The sequence below is a fragment of the Blennius ocellaris genome, assembly GCF_963422515.1.
Source record: "Blennius ocellaris genome assembly, chromosome: 18".
Lineage (NCBI taxonomy): Eukaryota > Metazoa > Chordata > Actinopteri > Blenniiformes > Blenniidae > Blennius > Blennius ocellaris.
This window is the reverse complement of record NC_137667.1, coordinates 24,098,888-24,114,407: the sequence shown is the minus strand read 5'-3', so window position 1 is coordinate 24,114,407 and position 15,520 is coordinate 24,098,888. Positions and strand designations below refer to the sequence as shown.

The window sequence follows — 15,520 nt, the reverse complement described above, 5'->3', positions numbered from 1 at the left end:
GGTGCACTGCTGAGTAGAAGGTGTACTCTCTAAGAGTAGGATGAGAGGTGCGCCAAGCGTCACAAAGGCCATAGTCACTCATGTACTGCTGGATTATATCTGGTGATTCCCAGTGTCTGGTGTTTGCTGCTTTACTAACTCTGTCCATTTGTGGATTGAGGGCTATGTTGAGGTCTCCTCCAACTATAAGTGTTTTGTCAGAGTGTTGAGAGGGTGGTGAAGAAGTTGTGATAGAAGGAGGGTCATCAACATCTGGGCCATAGATGTTTGTGATACACATTTCTATGTTCTGAAGAGAGATATGAATAATTATAAATCTTCCCTCCAGGTCTATGGTTGTATTTTTATGAGAGAATTGTATTTTATTGCTGATTAATTGCCTCTCTGCTTGGAGTTCTAACCAGCTGAGAATGTGTGAGGGAATTGTGGTGAGATCAGTTTGTGGTGTCCTGTGGAAGGTGTGTGTGTCTCTGGTAATAAGACAATGTCTGCCTGTAGTTTATCCAGGTGTTCGAAAACTTTTTGTCTTTTTGTTTGTGTGCCCATTCCACGTACATTCCAGGTGACAAATCTGAACATGTTCCTAGCTACACTCATCTTCTAAGTGGGTTTTCTAACGTGTGTGTGTGTGTGTGTGTGTGTGTGTGTGTGTGTGTGTGTGTGTGTGTGTGTGTGTGTGTGTGTGTGTGTGTGTGTGTGTGTGTGTGTGTGTGTGTGTGTGTGTGTGTGTGCATGTGCGTGTGCGTGCACATGTCTGTCTGTATGTGCCTGCCTCCTGTTTCTTTGTTTAGTTTAGTTTAGTTCGTTATTTTTCCCTCGGTGGTCAGAAAAGTTAGCTTTTTCGCCTGGGTGTCGCCATGTTGGGTGGCACGCCATTACGTCACACTCAAATCACTCACTGCACATGCCGATCCAGCATCGATTCAACACCAAGACGGCTCGGGCCACAAACGATAATTCATTCAGCACAAACCAGCACTAACGTTTGGGACTATTTTCACGTGTTTTTGCGAGGGGTGGAGGGCCAGTTTTCATTACTGTAACGCCAGAGTTTAACTGGATGTTGGCTTCCAAGATCCCCCCAAAAAAAGAAAAGGGGAAAGAGAAAAAGGATAGTCCAAACGGTGTGTTCTGCTCGCCAGCAGGCTGAACCTTGGTTTGGTTCTGTGGCCCACTTTGTGCTCTTGGTCTTCCCGGTGATGCAGAGACATGTGTCTCACTTGGAAGACGGTTTGAGAAGCGAAGTGGTTGGGAGACAGTTTGACCAAGTTTGCATTTTGGACATCTGCGGTGTCCGGGTCGGGTTCTACCAATGATCGGGCTTATCCAACCTGGGGCTTGTAGCCCTGTCCTCCCACCATGCTGTTTTATTACCTTCCCATTGTTCTTGCAGCCTGAAGGAGAGCATGGATTCCGGGCCCAACATATACATCATACATCCATACATCCATACATCAGCCATACATGCATACACCCATACATCCATGATCCATGATCCATGATCCATGATCCATTATCCATTATCCATTATCCATTATCCATCCATCATCCATCCATCCATCATACATACAGTACATACATACATATGTTGGGATTTATGGTTGGTTATTAGCATTAAAATGACTGTAATTGATATATTACTGAAAGTAATAAATTATGTAATTTAATTGTAATTGTAATTTATGAAAATTTGAAATTATTAATGGAAGTAAACATCGCAACATCATTTTCAGTCATTTGCCGTTCCTGTGTAAATGGACATCGATTCCTAAATGAAACATGTAAAAGTTGCGTTTTTCCCAATGTCCACGGAACAGGAGCATTTTCACAAAGTTGTTTTCCTCCATTTCCATGGAGACAGTCCTTTCAGAAAAGCTTGCTTCCGCAGAAGGCCTATTTCATCCATTGTCCCACACATGAAAACACACAGGGTTACAGATGTATCAGAGCATTTTTTTAAAGTTTTTTCCCTGCCGTTTCCGTGGAGATGGAGTCCTAACACTAACACAAAACCTAACATTGATAAAACCCACACAGGCCTCTTTGGGAGATTTATATGACACCTAGTTGTGTTTGGAATAAAAGTAGGCTTATTCTCACTGTGACATTAACATGCTCACCCCTCTTGTGGGGAAACTACGGCTCAGATTCAGAGAAACGATCTTGGTGCTGCATCTTAGCTGCTCAATACTCCCTATTCTTGAGTTGTCTTCAAATGTTGGTGGTTCGATTCCCAGCCTTGCTCCTCTGGATGTTACGGCTCCTATAAGGCCACTTGGTGAATATGAGTCACGGTGGTGAAATGAGCCCCACACCCGGCTGCCTCACAGTAACTGATAAGTCCTTGGTCGTTTGAAACTCTCGTCCTCACTGGCCTCTGATGTCAGTCACACAGAATTTACACCCGCTGTTTTGCAGCGACGTTTTGCAGTCATACTGAGAGAAATCAGCATTTCTGCACCCACAGCAGTGAAACCACAAGCGGACAACTGTTCTCACAGGGAGGAAGTCTTACTTTTCATGAGTTCACCTCTGCTGAATTATGACATTTTCTCTCTGGGAGGGGTTGTCCAAAGATGTTTTGAGAAAAGCACATAATTGAATGCATGGAAAAGAAAATGTTTGGATACTGATGAAGAAAATAAGAGAGCAGCTGTCTCTCTGTCCAACTTACAAACAAACTGTTTTGCAAAGCTTGAGGCTTACCTTTTCACTAAACTCCTGTTAATTGTAACCTTGCAACTTGAAATAACATACAGTGACATCCTGATCATAGAGCATCTTCCTCCTGATGTAATTTCACTAACATCCAGATTATAGAGCATCTACACTACTGTATAGGAAAATGCAACTTATTTGAAATACGAGTTTTGTGGTGAACAGTCGCCGTAACATCAATACAACTTCACCGTCTGTCTATAGGAATGTATGTGTTCTCCCAGTGTGCATGTTTGTAGTGTCAAAACGCTGCAATCTAAACGCAAACCCCTTCTGAAACAAAACACAAAAACAATGACTTTTTACTTGAAATGTTCTGTGAACAATGTGAGTGTTTGATTGTCTGTTTGTAACCTGCTTTTACACACATCTGCTCCCAACCAGAGGTTCAGTCTTTACCATATAAAAAAATGGAAGAATATATAAATCAGTTCTGATTAAATTGTCATTCTCTTTGTTGACCAGTCTGATTTTACCCACAGCTCCGCTATAAATTAACATTAAAAACAGCTATAGTAAGTTTGAGGTGAGTTATTTGCTTATCCACACAAAAGATTAAAAAAAAAACTTCACAAAGTATCAGTGGATGAAACGAGATCCAGTCTCAGTGGATAAGACAGTGAACAGAAACCCCAGTGGGCCTTTAAAAAAAAAATCACCCACAGAAAAGATAAAGTGAAAAGCAAGCTGATGGGAGCAATCTGAAGCTGTGCTTGTTTGTTTGTGGGAGTCGCATCTGGGTTTGGAACATTGGTGTCAAAAGTTGAGGATCCACTAAGACGACAGCTGAGACTTTTTTAATTTTTTTTATAGAAATGTACAATTAGAAACCGCAGGATCAACGTGCCACCTCTGTTTGTTTTATGCTCATGAAATTATTTTATTATTTTATTCCCTGTCATCAACAAGAATTCAAAAGTGATATTTATACACTGAGTGCCTCGCTACTTTTTGACCATTGAAATTATTGACATTTTTAAAAATGTAATTTCTTTTTTTTTTCATACTTTGATAATGCTCTTGGGGACATTTTTTATGCATTGACCCATCCTATTCCTAGCATGTGGTGGGCAGCACTCGGGGGGCTGATGTTTGTCTGGGGTTGAGTGCAGGGAGTCACACTGGGGAGGAAGTCCGTGATCTGTGCAGCCCCTCCGGCCGTTTGGCCACCGCTGCCCAGCTGCAACACGTGAATGGATGAGGCCCCGTTTCTGTGACGTTTCAAGTGAAATCGCATCATTTTTGTGTTTTTGTTTCAGAAAAGTTTTGTGTTTACACACAAAGATGTAAGTTTTGATTGGCAAGTAATTTTAAATCTGTGTTTTTTTTTCAACATAATTTGACCACAATGTTTCGTTCTAAAGACTAAACTGGATTTGAAGGTGATTTTAAAGGAATAAGCAGTCCAGGTTAAATGCATGTGATTTGGTTTGTTAACAAACGCGGTTATTTACATAAAAGTTTACATCCTGTCTCTCTGTTTGACCTCCACAGGGCGGGTGGGTGGCCGGAGTGCAAACTAACTCCAGGTAGGATGCAGCAAACTGAACACTGTGTGTGTGTGTGTGTGTGTGTGTGTGTGTGTGTGTGTGTGTGTGTGTGTGTGTGTGTGTGTGTGTGTGAGGCACTGTTACATCTTTAAAATGGTAAAAAGAAGAGGAACCATGACTGTCAGTTTTGCAATCAAAGCTGTTGTCAGATTTTTGAACATGACACAAATGTGGTTTTAATTCAGATGATTTCAGATAAATGGGGTGTGTGAATCGTGTTTTTGGAGGAGTGAGCTGTGGAAAAAAGAAACCGAGCCATTGTATGAAGCCATCATTATGATTTAAAATGGCTGATTCTTTTGTCTGGAAGGGGGTTGGGGTTGGGTTGAGGTGGGAGTGGGAGGCATATTCATTTAAGCAGAATTACTCCAAGCTGGTTGCTTCGTTACTGGAGGAGCAACCTCGACTGGACATGTAAAAACCTTAATGTTCCTGCTGCCGGCGGTCACCTGAAGCTTCCCCACTGTGACATCACTGTTCTTCCATTGTGAATGGATGTTGTTAAACATCCATTTCATTCTAAATAACTGGGGAATGATTTGAGGCAATTTGCACTTTTTCTGTAATATGACAATGCAAGCACATATACTTGTGATATCTACCTAAACCAAGAGTGTCAAAAACATTTTAGCTCGGGGCCACATAAACCTAATTCCATCTTGGACTCGACTGGTATTTCTTTGTTGCAGTGCAGAGTATACTGGATGGAAATGTCTATTATCTCACTAAAATCAAACAATTACTACCGAAAATGACTCTAATCTCCACACAAAGCCAATTTTTATGAAACCTTCTGGTTCAGAATACTGTGAAAACCTCTGAAAACTGTTGCATTCTGGCTGTTTTTACAAACCCCCCCTGACAGCATGGCTTTGAGGCTAATGCTAGTTTGCTAGCTCTCATGGCAGCAGCACTGAGATCTCAGCTCAGGTCTCAATGTCGTGTCGTGTCGCTACTCTTTTTTTTGGTAAAAATCTATGTTTCCTTTGAAATGTTTACAAATTTCTTGTTGTTTTGTCAGATTGGAACCTCTTGTGAGCCGGTTTGGGTTTTTCACCTAAATATTGTGCATGTTGTTGTTCTGGTGTGAATGTGACATTGTTGTCGGGGTTGAAATAGTTTTCTTGCGATTATGAAAACTAACCTTTCAAGCGTGTCACAACATCAATCCTCTCCAAAAGTTCAAAACAAGAAAAAAGTTTTATCACTGTAGAGCAGGGGAAAGAAACACACTCATACACACACATTCATGCAATTTACAGACACTCATTTAACTTCAAACTGTCTTTGGATTGTTGGAAGAAACTAGAAATCCCAGAAAAAACACACACATGCACAGTATCTTTTCCTCACAGAACTCCTTTCTGTGAGGAAAAGATACAGATCTCAGACTCTTATCACGTTCACTCTCGCCTTTAACCTCGGCCTGACAGCCTCTGTTCTGTCAACTCGACTCTACATGAATAGAACCTAGACGTGATTTCATTTCTGAGGGAAAAAAAGGGCCTTGAAACACTCGATTGCAACACTGTTGCTGCTGCTCCATTCACAAAGGTGTTGAAGGAAAGTAGAACATGAAGTCATCAGCAAACGGATCGAAGGTTGAGAGGCAATGCAAACCTCGATGATTAGCATCTCGGTGATCACTGCGGGTGATGCATCTGGAGAAGCAGCAGTGACAACGAGATGGATGGCGGTGAGAGAAATCCTCTTCTAGCCGTGACTATAAACAGATAGAGGATAATACATGTGGCTGCGGAGAAGATTAAGCTTTAAAAAATAAAAATGGATGTGTGATACTGGAGGGTGGAGATTAGTAGTTGGCCTTTTGCTTTCCTTGCATTTGAAATGTGCCGGTCGCACTTGGGTGAGCGTAAAAGTGTCACTTCCTGCTCCGCAGACAGCTGGGCCTTGAGGATGAGATGAACTGTGCAAGTCGGTTGCTGCCCATGGCCTCTGGTGTGTGTGGTTGAGTCAGACTGAAATAGTTCTGGTAAGGTGCAGAGATTACGATCTGCACCTTAGAGCATACCTGTGTGGGTCTTGGAACTGTACAGTGTCACTCGTGCATGCTCAGGATGTGAGCTGGTGCTCACTGAGCATGCACAGGAGTGTGCACAGGCACGTGCACGGGCCTTTTCGGGTTCATCAAGTGGGTCACGAGGACATGGAGGATGATTTACTTTTCCATTCAGTTTTATTGATATGCAGGGAGAGAGGAAACACTCCACCTGCAGAACCAGAAACACTCTGTCTACAGAACCAGAAACACTCAGCCTGCAGAAACAGAAACACTCTACCTGTAGAACCAGAACCAGAATCTCCATGAAGCAAAGAACCTGTAAATGTGACAATGTTTTCAAGAGAAACACAAAACTTTCACTGCATTTGGTTGGAAAGTGCTGTGACTCTGTCTCCATGGAAACAGGCGGAAACACTACTTACTTAACACTACGAGCTTCAGATAGACTTTAAAAACACAGATAAGTTTAATTTATTTATATGTGACAAAAAAATAAAAACATTGCAAAAGTCTGCCGTTGGTGTAATCAGTGTGAGGGAGGAAAGTCTTTTATGAAAAGAACCTTTGGTTAAATAAACAACTGCAAGAGCATAAATGAAGACAAACCAGAAGATTCAAGTTAGAAAGCAGCAACAAAACAGAACCAGATCAGTGATTTAAAAACAACAACAAGCAAACTATATAAAATAATAGAAAATTAGATAAAATGGCAAAAAGGTGACAAGAAAGAAGTAAGAGATCAAGAGGCAAAATTCAGACATAAACTGCATGGAAACCACAGTGAGAATTACACTAAAAATCACAATAACAACAACAAAACACACACAGAGACACACACATCTTCACTAAATCATACCCTGTGAGAAAGAGAATGCAGTAAAAAAAGGCCGGAGGTGAAGAGGAGGAAAAAGAAGCGTGTGCTCTGTTACCATGGTGACCACAGATTGGCACAACGGATGCAAGCTGCGCCCTTGACAGCATCGCATGGAGACACACGCACGCACGCACGCACGCACGCACGCACACACACACACACACACACACACACACACACACACACACACACACACACACACACACACACACACACACACACAGTGACAAACAGCGATGTTTGATCAAAATGAATGGCTTCTCTATGTGTGTGTGTGTGTGTGTGTGTGTGTGCGTGCGTGCGTGCGTACGTGCGTGCGTGCGTGCGTGCGTGCGTGTGTGTGTGTGGTAGCACAGGCCACAAGTGCGATAACAGAGTGGCAGGATTTGAATAGCATTATGGGATATGAATATTGCCGAGGCAACAGCAGTTAGTTTAGTTCCCATTTCCTCCAAGTAACCAGAAGTCCACTGGTCTTCCTGTTTGTGCATTCAAATCTCATGGAAAGCTGTGTGTGTGTGTGTGTGTGTGTGTGTGTGTGTGTGTGTGTGTGTGTGTGTGTGTGTGTGTGTGTGTGTGTGTGTGTGTGTGTGTGTGTGTGTGTGTGTGTGTGTGTGTGTGTGTGTGTGTGTGTGTGTGTGTGTGTGTGTGTGTGTGTGTGTGTGTGTGTGTGTGTGTGTGTTATGCGATGGCAGCACAGTACAAAGCCCTGGTTTCACTTCCGTATCGTTCTCCATGCAAATGTCTTCTCTGGTGCTTTTGCAGCTGGTTGCACGCTTCCTGTACACGTTGTGTCTGAACGTCAGCATGAGAGATGGAGATCATCTGTATTTGCAGCTGAAGAGCTACACACATGTTTGCATCTTTATGTGTGTGTGCACTAGAAGCAGAGCTTACTGATTTAGATTGTAAAAACAACTCTAACCAACATACAAAAGCAGAATGTGGGAGATCGAGACCTCAAGCTAAGATCCAATATTCACCAAAATAAAGTCATTTGAGTATTTGTTATACCTTCAATGTCCAAGATGGACACCACAACATGAGTTAAATACAGATAATTCTGTGATCATCTTTCACTGTCACATAAAGAAATGTTTTTCCAGGTTGACTATAAAGACCAACGTTACCCCAGGAGCAGTTTTAACTGCGATTCCTCTCAGTACCTACTCTCTTAGTAAATTGTGAGTAAAATCAATTTATCAACAAATATAAACAAAATACAAATTGTATTTTTAAGCATGTCCTCATTCACAAATGTGACCCCTTCAAGTGTTTCTGTGATTTTTTTTTCCTTCGGTGGCTTGAATGAAGTGAAATCAGCATTTGTGGCTGGCAGGATGATGTGGCCACTCAGTGAAGAGCCATTGAGAAAAAACACAGGATGTCTGTGGAGGAGAGATGGAGAGTACAAGGTCAAGAGTGGAGGAGGAGGAGGAGGAAGAGGAGGAGGAGGAGGAGGAGTGTAATTATGTGTCCTCTCTCTCATGTTATCTCCACCTTGTGTCTCCTGTTAGTTTTAGCATCCTCCACTCCGTCTCCGCTTCCCATTTACTTCTTATCTCTTCTTTTCCTCTGTTTTATCTCTTTTCCTCCTTCAGCTCCTTCTCTTTCTTCCTTCCTGCACTCTTCTCTGGCTCTGCTTTGATAGTTCCTCTTCCTGGTACTCATTCCTTTCCGATCACTCCATCTTTTTTTCTGCCTGCACCGTGATGTTTTATTCTTAGCCTTCGCATATCATTTAGTCATTTAGACAACGACGGTCCTTGGAGCCACCGAAAACGCAACTTTTTGAAAATGCTCAGACTCTTTCTTTGGAAACGAAAGCAAACGCAACTTTCTTAAAACTTTCTTTGTCTCCATGGAAAGAGAGGAAAACACACCTTTTTGAAAATAGAAATGGACAAAAACGCAACTTGCTGAACATGGTCCGTTGAAACAGAGGAAATTGGAACATTTTAAAAATACCCTGTCTCCATGGAAATGGAGGAAAACACAACTTTCTGAAAATGCTCCATCTCCGTGGAAACAAAGGAAAACAGGACTTTGGCCCAATGTGCTAACTTCATGGTTTTCAGTGTCTACCATTTCCATGTGTTTTCAAAACTTTGTTTTGTAAATGTGAAACTTTTCTGAAATGAAAACACAAAATCAATGAGTGTTAAACATCCCTGGTATTTGATGTTATCCTCCCACTGTTCTCTCATTCATCTCATCTTTTGGATCACTGTCATCTTTCTATTGATTCTTATTCTTTCATTCTTTCCCTCCTTTTATGCAAACTACCATACACGTTCTTTCACTTCACTTCATTCTTTTCTTCCTTCATCTTTTCCTTGTGTCATCACGCCCACCCTGTTCACCTCCTGTCATTTACCACTTAAGTCCTCCATCCCTCCTCCATCTCCTCTGCCAGATAGGAACAGGTGGCGTCGCCTCTGCAGTGCCACTCGGTGGCTTCCTGCCTGAAACACAGAGCGGCTGGGAGATTGTGGCCCGTGTCGGCGTCCCCACTCTTCTCTGGGGCTGAGAACATGTGATGGACTGGAGGAGGAGGAGGAGGAGGAGGAGGAGGAGGAGGAGGAGGAGGAGGAGGAGGAGGAGGAAGGACCCGGCTGAAGGCTGTAATTTTCCAGATTGAGAGCAGCAGGTGCTTCAGTGTGAGGCACTTACAGGGGCGAACATGCACTTAATGATAAGAGCTGCTGAGATATTTCTGTGGCCACAGCAGCATGACATCATGTCCGGGTCTCACACAGAAACAGACCCTGGTTTCTCCAGGATACATTTATAGAACAAATATATTAAAATAATAATTGTGTGGATGAATTTTTACTTAAAACACCAGACATGTAGCTAAATAGGAACAAAACAATCAACCAAGAATGGATTGTTAAAATGTATTGGCTGAAAATTGTATATAATTTCAGATGTTTGGTTTTGGGGAACCGTTCAAGCAAGAAAGAAGTTTGATATAAACAGTCCAGATCTTGTGACTTATGTGTGACACCCCTGCATTACTGTCAATGTAAAGCTTGATGACCTCGAGCGTGAAGCAGAACTGGAGGTCATCAAAAACAAATTCATCTCACTCTCTTTTCTTTGCTCTATTTTTATTCTCGTCCTCCAATCGTAATCTCACGCTGCAGTTCTTACATGTTGACGTATCTGGTAAAACCAGGGGTCTGGTCGGATTGAGCTGCTGGGATTAGCTGCCGCCGCGCCACAGTAGCTCGCCATCTTCCGGTGGTAACTTCATATGTGTGGCATTAAGACTGATTAGCCCCGCGCTAGCTCACTCACTCAGAATATTAAAGCTTAACAGCTAGCAGAGCTGACTAGCACCGCAGAGAGAGAGAGAGAGAGCAAGAGAGAGAGAGAGAGAGAGAGAGAGAGAGAGAGAGAGAGAGAGAGAGAGAGAGAGTGGTGGGGATCAGCACATGCTAACAACTATTAGCACAGAGTAGCTATGACTGCATCAAAGAGAATTTGGCCAGATAATATACTTTTATGTCACTGAAGTGATTCAAATATGGAAAAATGTGTTATTTGTACAATTGGTAGCATTTTACACAAGCAAGTTCATGTTTCCTTATTTTAACAGCGACACACTCTCATCACAACTCTTCACATTTTAAGTCCAGTAAATGGATTAAATGCTACTCATACATAAAAACCTAACCTCCCCCTTCTTATCTGTTTTAAACCCTTTGAAAATCCCCCTTGCCGGATAAACCTCCATCATGGTCAAACTGAAATCAAAGGCACAAAGTTTTCACTGCAAGTTATTTGCAGGATAATTCAACAACAAAAAACCAAGACTCACATGGGATTAGGACTTAGAGTCACAGTGGTTGCAGTGATTCATTTACAGATGATTCCCTGAGCGTTCTGGTGAAAACGTGTTAAGTAAAAAGGATCAACCAGTCTCCACAGCCTTGCTAAGTGCACTCCTATCAGGTTTTGGAAATGTCATTGTTATTTGTTTGTAATGAAATCAATTTATGCCTTTCTACCTTAATGGATAAATAATATAACTATATAAAGCACTTTAATTTTTTTGCTCTTTATTTATTTTTTTACAACCACACACTGGCGCCAGCAGGGAGCTGGATGGTGCTCAGTGAAAACATCACCTGATTATATGAGCTCATATTGGAATTCATGGTATCATGAGCCGGCCACAGCGCTCTGTGGACGAAGGCAGGATAGACCCTGGACCGGTCATCAGTCCATCACAGTACAAACACAGTCACATGGGTGACTTAGAGTCACCAAAGAGCCTGAAATGTTTTTTGACTACGAGGAAACCAGACTCGTGAGAAAACACCCACCCAGACACAAGCCAAACCATTTTACTCACACTGACTCATATCAAACCCGTTTTGTGGCTGTTAAAGGAGGATATCCTTATATGGAGGGTATCCTCCAATTGGGGAGCCAAACTCTTATTTTGGGCACGTGTGCTTATGGCATGTTAATTACTATAAATATAATAGTTTCATGGTTTTAACATGATTCCTCCACAGGCTGAGGTTTGGGCTGGTTTTTATTGAAATGTTTGGGTTTTACCTTGTTTGGGCTTGAAACAGCAAGTCACATCTGGCAACCCTGCTGTTGACCAGCATGCCATGCGTAGCAGCTTGCTCAGCGGGTGCTGATCAGCGTGCCGTCCATATTTGTGCCTGTCAACAGTGTCTTCTGCGTTCTGGAGCCAGTTCACAGTCTGGTAGAGGTCTCGACATCACGTTTAATATCTAATGTGAATGAGCCAAAAGCCCCGTTTCCACGGCACAAAATTTGTAGGAATGGAATGGTATGGTCCGGCACGGGTTGGGTTTCCACGGCAAGAATTGTAGATGGTATCGAAATAATCGCTCCAAAAGCCCCGTCTCCACCGCACAAAAAGTACCGGCCTAGACGGGTTTAAACCGCTCCGGCTCGCGTCTCACGACATGTAATGCAGTCTAAACCGCTCTAGACCGCTCCAAAGGCCACCGCTTTTCTGCTACCCATCCGTTGGGGTGCCGGGGACCATGGAACGGGTCTGAGCTTGAGCTGCTGTCTGCTGATTGGTCAGTGATTTACGTCATTCTCGGAAGTCCCGCCTCTACACACGGCAACACACGGGTTTCATTTCACAAGATGGCGAAAGAAAATACGTGGACCGGTGGTCCAGCTCTTCCTCTCCATTATAGGAGAGGAGGGGGTCCAGCAGGAGCTTGACGGGGCGGTGCGGAATGAAAATATATTTCGAGTGGTGGTGGAACGGATGGCGGCACATGGCTTCGTCCGCACGCCAGCGCAATGTTGCTGCAAGCTAAAGAAGCTGCGCCGGGTGAAGGACCACAACGGCAGGAGTGGATCCCAGCGGAAGCACTGGCGGTGGTATGAAGCCATGGATGCCATTTATGGCCACCGACCGGCGAGTCAGGGACGTGAAGACGGCGTGGACACAGCAACGGCGCTGCTGGAGTCGCTGATGGAGGAGAATGGTGAGTTGAATGCTCCAAAATGTGCTGACAACCTCTGCTCACTAGTTAATAAACCCGTGTGACTATGCATTCATCCGCGGCTTTCCTCAGAGCCTTTCTTTTAACAATTGCATTGAAAACAATGCCAAATGCTGTTTGTTTTGGTTAGCTTCAGCCGCTAGCGCGGTCTTAATGCTAGCCTGTCGTGTATTTAGCATGTGGGCTATGCTACATTTCAGGAAGTGGGAGTATGGGAGAGCCAGCGTCCACCTCGTCCGGCATCAGTGACGCCGGAGCCGCCCGCCATCTGTCCCCGACGCCGTCAGCTCCATCCCCCTCGCCGGCCGTTCCATCAGCCTCGCCGGCCGTTCCATCAGCCTCGCCGGCCGTTCCATCAGCCTCGCCGGCCGTTCCATCAGCCTCGCCGGCCGTTCCATCAGCCTCGCCGGCCGTTCCATCAGCCTCGCCGGCCGTTCCATCCACCTACCGGTTTGAGCAGCCAGCAGCTGGAGATGGGACGTGATGCAACGTGATGCAACATGATATGACGTGATAAGATGTGATGTGACGTGATGCAACGTGATGCGATGTGACGTGATGCGATGTGACACAACGTGCGGTGATGTGACACAACGTGGTGCGACGGGATGTGATGCGACACTCTTTGGTCTTTGTCTCCTCTGCCATCGCTTCAGCTGTTCTTTTTCGTATTGCTTTATTTCATATCTTTTAATAGTTTTTTTCTTTGCTTACATCTTTACCTGTTTCTTCTTTTCTTTTCCATCCTCATCTTTTTCCCTCCTCATTCCACGCTTTCATCTTTTTCCCCTTTTCGTCACCTCCTCCAGATTTTAAACTCTTTGTGTCCTCATCCTCCTCTTTGCTTTCCTCCTTGTTTTCACCTTTGAAGCATCTCTTCTTTCGTCTTCCCTCCTTTTTAAAGCTCTCTTCCTCCTTTTCCTTCTCATCTCTCTTTTTTTAATTTTTCTCCTTCCATCCTTTCATTCTGTCCTCATCCTCTCTCCTTTAACACTCCCCTCTGGTTTTCCTTCTCTTCTGTCTCCAATTTATTTACAGTCCTTTTTAAAAAAAAATCAATCTAACTCCTTTTGTTCATCTTCTTCTCTTTTCTTGTTCTTTAATCAATCATGGCATTTTCCTCTTTTTGTTCCCATCTTTTCACCTTTTACCACCTTTTTTCTTTTTGTCTTCATCCTCCGAGCCATTTTCTCTTCTTTCAACTTTTAACCTCAATTTTCTTTTCATTCATTTCCATCATTTCTGCTTCTTATCTGTACATCATGACTTTTTCTTTTTTCTTTTTGTTTTGTGCTTCTCCTAAGACCTGTTTACACGTTTTCAAGTGAAAAATGAAGTTTTGTTGTAGCTTTCCATCATATATCTCCTCTTTGTCTCTTAAGACCTATTTCCTAAAATCTCTTCAGTTTTTTTCTTTTGTCTGCACGCCTCGTTTCTTCATCTTTGTCTTCCTTCCCCTAATTTTCTCCTCCTCATCCTTTGATCCACCCATCATTTCTTTATCGCTTCATCTTTATGATTTATTCCGTGTTCATCCTTCCCCAACCCTTTGTTCTTTCTTCTTCTTCCCACTTTTCTCCTGTTTCCTCCTCTTCTCAAGTTTTCCTTTCTCCTCTCTTTCCTTTTCTCTCATTTCTGCTTTCATGCTAATGTGCCAAAAGAAACCCCAGATATTCCAAACAGATCCTCCTTTTACTGTCGAGCTGTCAGGGGTTTGGCTCATCTCTTGACGTCGAGTCTATTCGAGGATCCAGGTGAAATTTAAAGACACTTGGATGTTTTTGCTGTTTGTTTTCAAAGTGTCTGTACCTCATGTGGCACACACACACACACACACACACACACACACACACACACACACACACACACACACACACACACACACACACACACACACACACACACACACACACACACACACACACACACACACACACACACACACACACACACAGACACACACACACAGAGGCAGTGTTGGCGGTAGGATTTAGTTGACAACTCAGTGATGTTCGACCTCTCTGTTAACTTAAACTACATACGAGGGATCAGAAGCAGCTGTCAGGCGTGCTTGCGTGTATGTGTGTGCACGCATCTATCCGTTCATGCAATTTCTTGTCAGACTACCTTATCGTCATGAATACATTTTTTTGTCCTCCATCTAATTCCCACTGGATATTAAACACCATCTGAGGGCCAGAAATATTTATGCAAATGTATTCAAATTAAGTCTCTCTTTTAAATTTTTTTTTTTTTTAATATCCTGATGTTCTTTCAACAAAAAAAAAACAAAACATGAATGTTGGCATGAAAGTAAGGAACGCTACGGGGAAGCATTAAAGTTCTGAGTCATTTTGAGATATTTCACTTCACAGAAATCCTCATTATTGTGGTCGGAGAAACTGTATCACCAAGCTGAAAGACACTGACAGGGAGGGCGGGCTTATCTGCTTTTAGGACCTTTAAAGAGTCGGTAAATCATTATGTTTTTTAGTTCTGCAATGAGCCATCAATGAGAAGTGAATAAATGCAAGGAGTGGGTTTTCATGGTGGACTTCAATATGAAATGTCGAGGCATATATTGAAAAATGTAATCTGTTGGCTAACCCTACCTTACACCTGCTTCTCAAGGAAAGTCACACATCCATCAAAGTGCATGAGGCAGAAGAGCAAACATTCACACTGACAATTTGGACAGTTTGGAGTTCCCACTGAAAGGCCTGTCTTTAGATTGTGGAAGACAGTAGGAGAAATCGAAGGCATGCAAAGGGAAAACAGCCTCTACCTGGATTCTTCTTGGTGAGAAGTGACAGTGTTAAGTAACCACTGGAATATCATGACA

General features: G+C 43.1%; 1 protein-coding gene across 1 annotated transcript in view; it reads left to right on the top strand.

Moving 5' to 3' along the window:
• The window catches only part of hivep2a (HIVEP zinc finger 2a), a gene marked incomplete at its 3' end in the record, with an annotated part of 157,647 nt that overhangs the window by 18,081 nt on the left and 124,046 nt on the right, over positions 1–15,520 (top strand). Inside the window, 1 exon segment of the mRNA XM_080514457.1 lies at positions 4,213–4,247.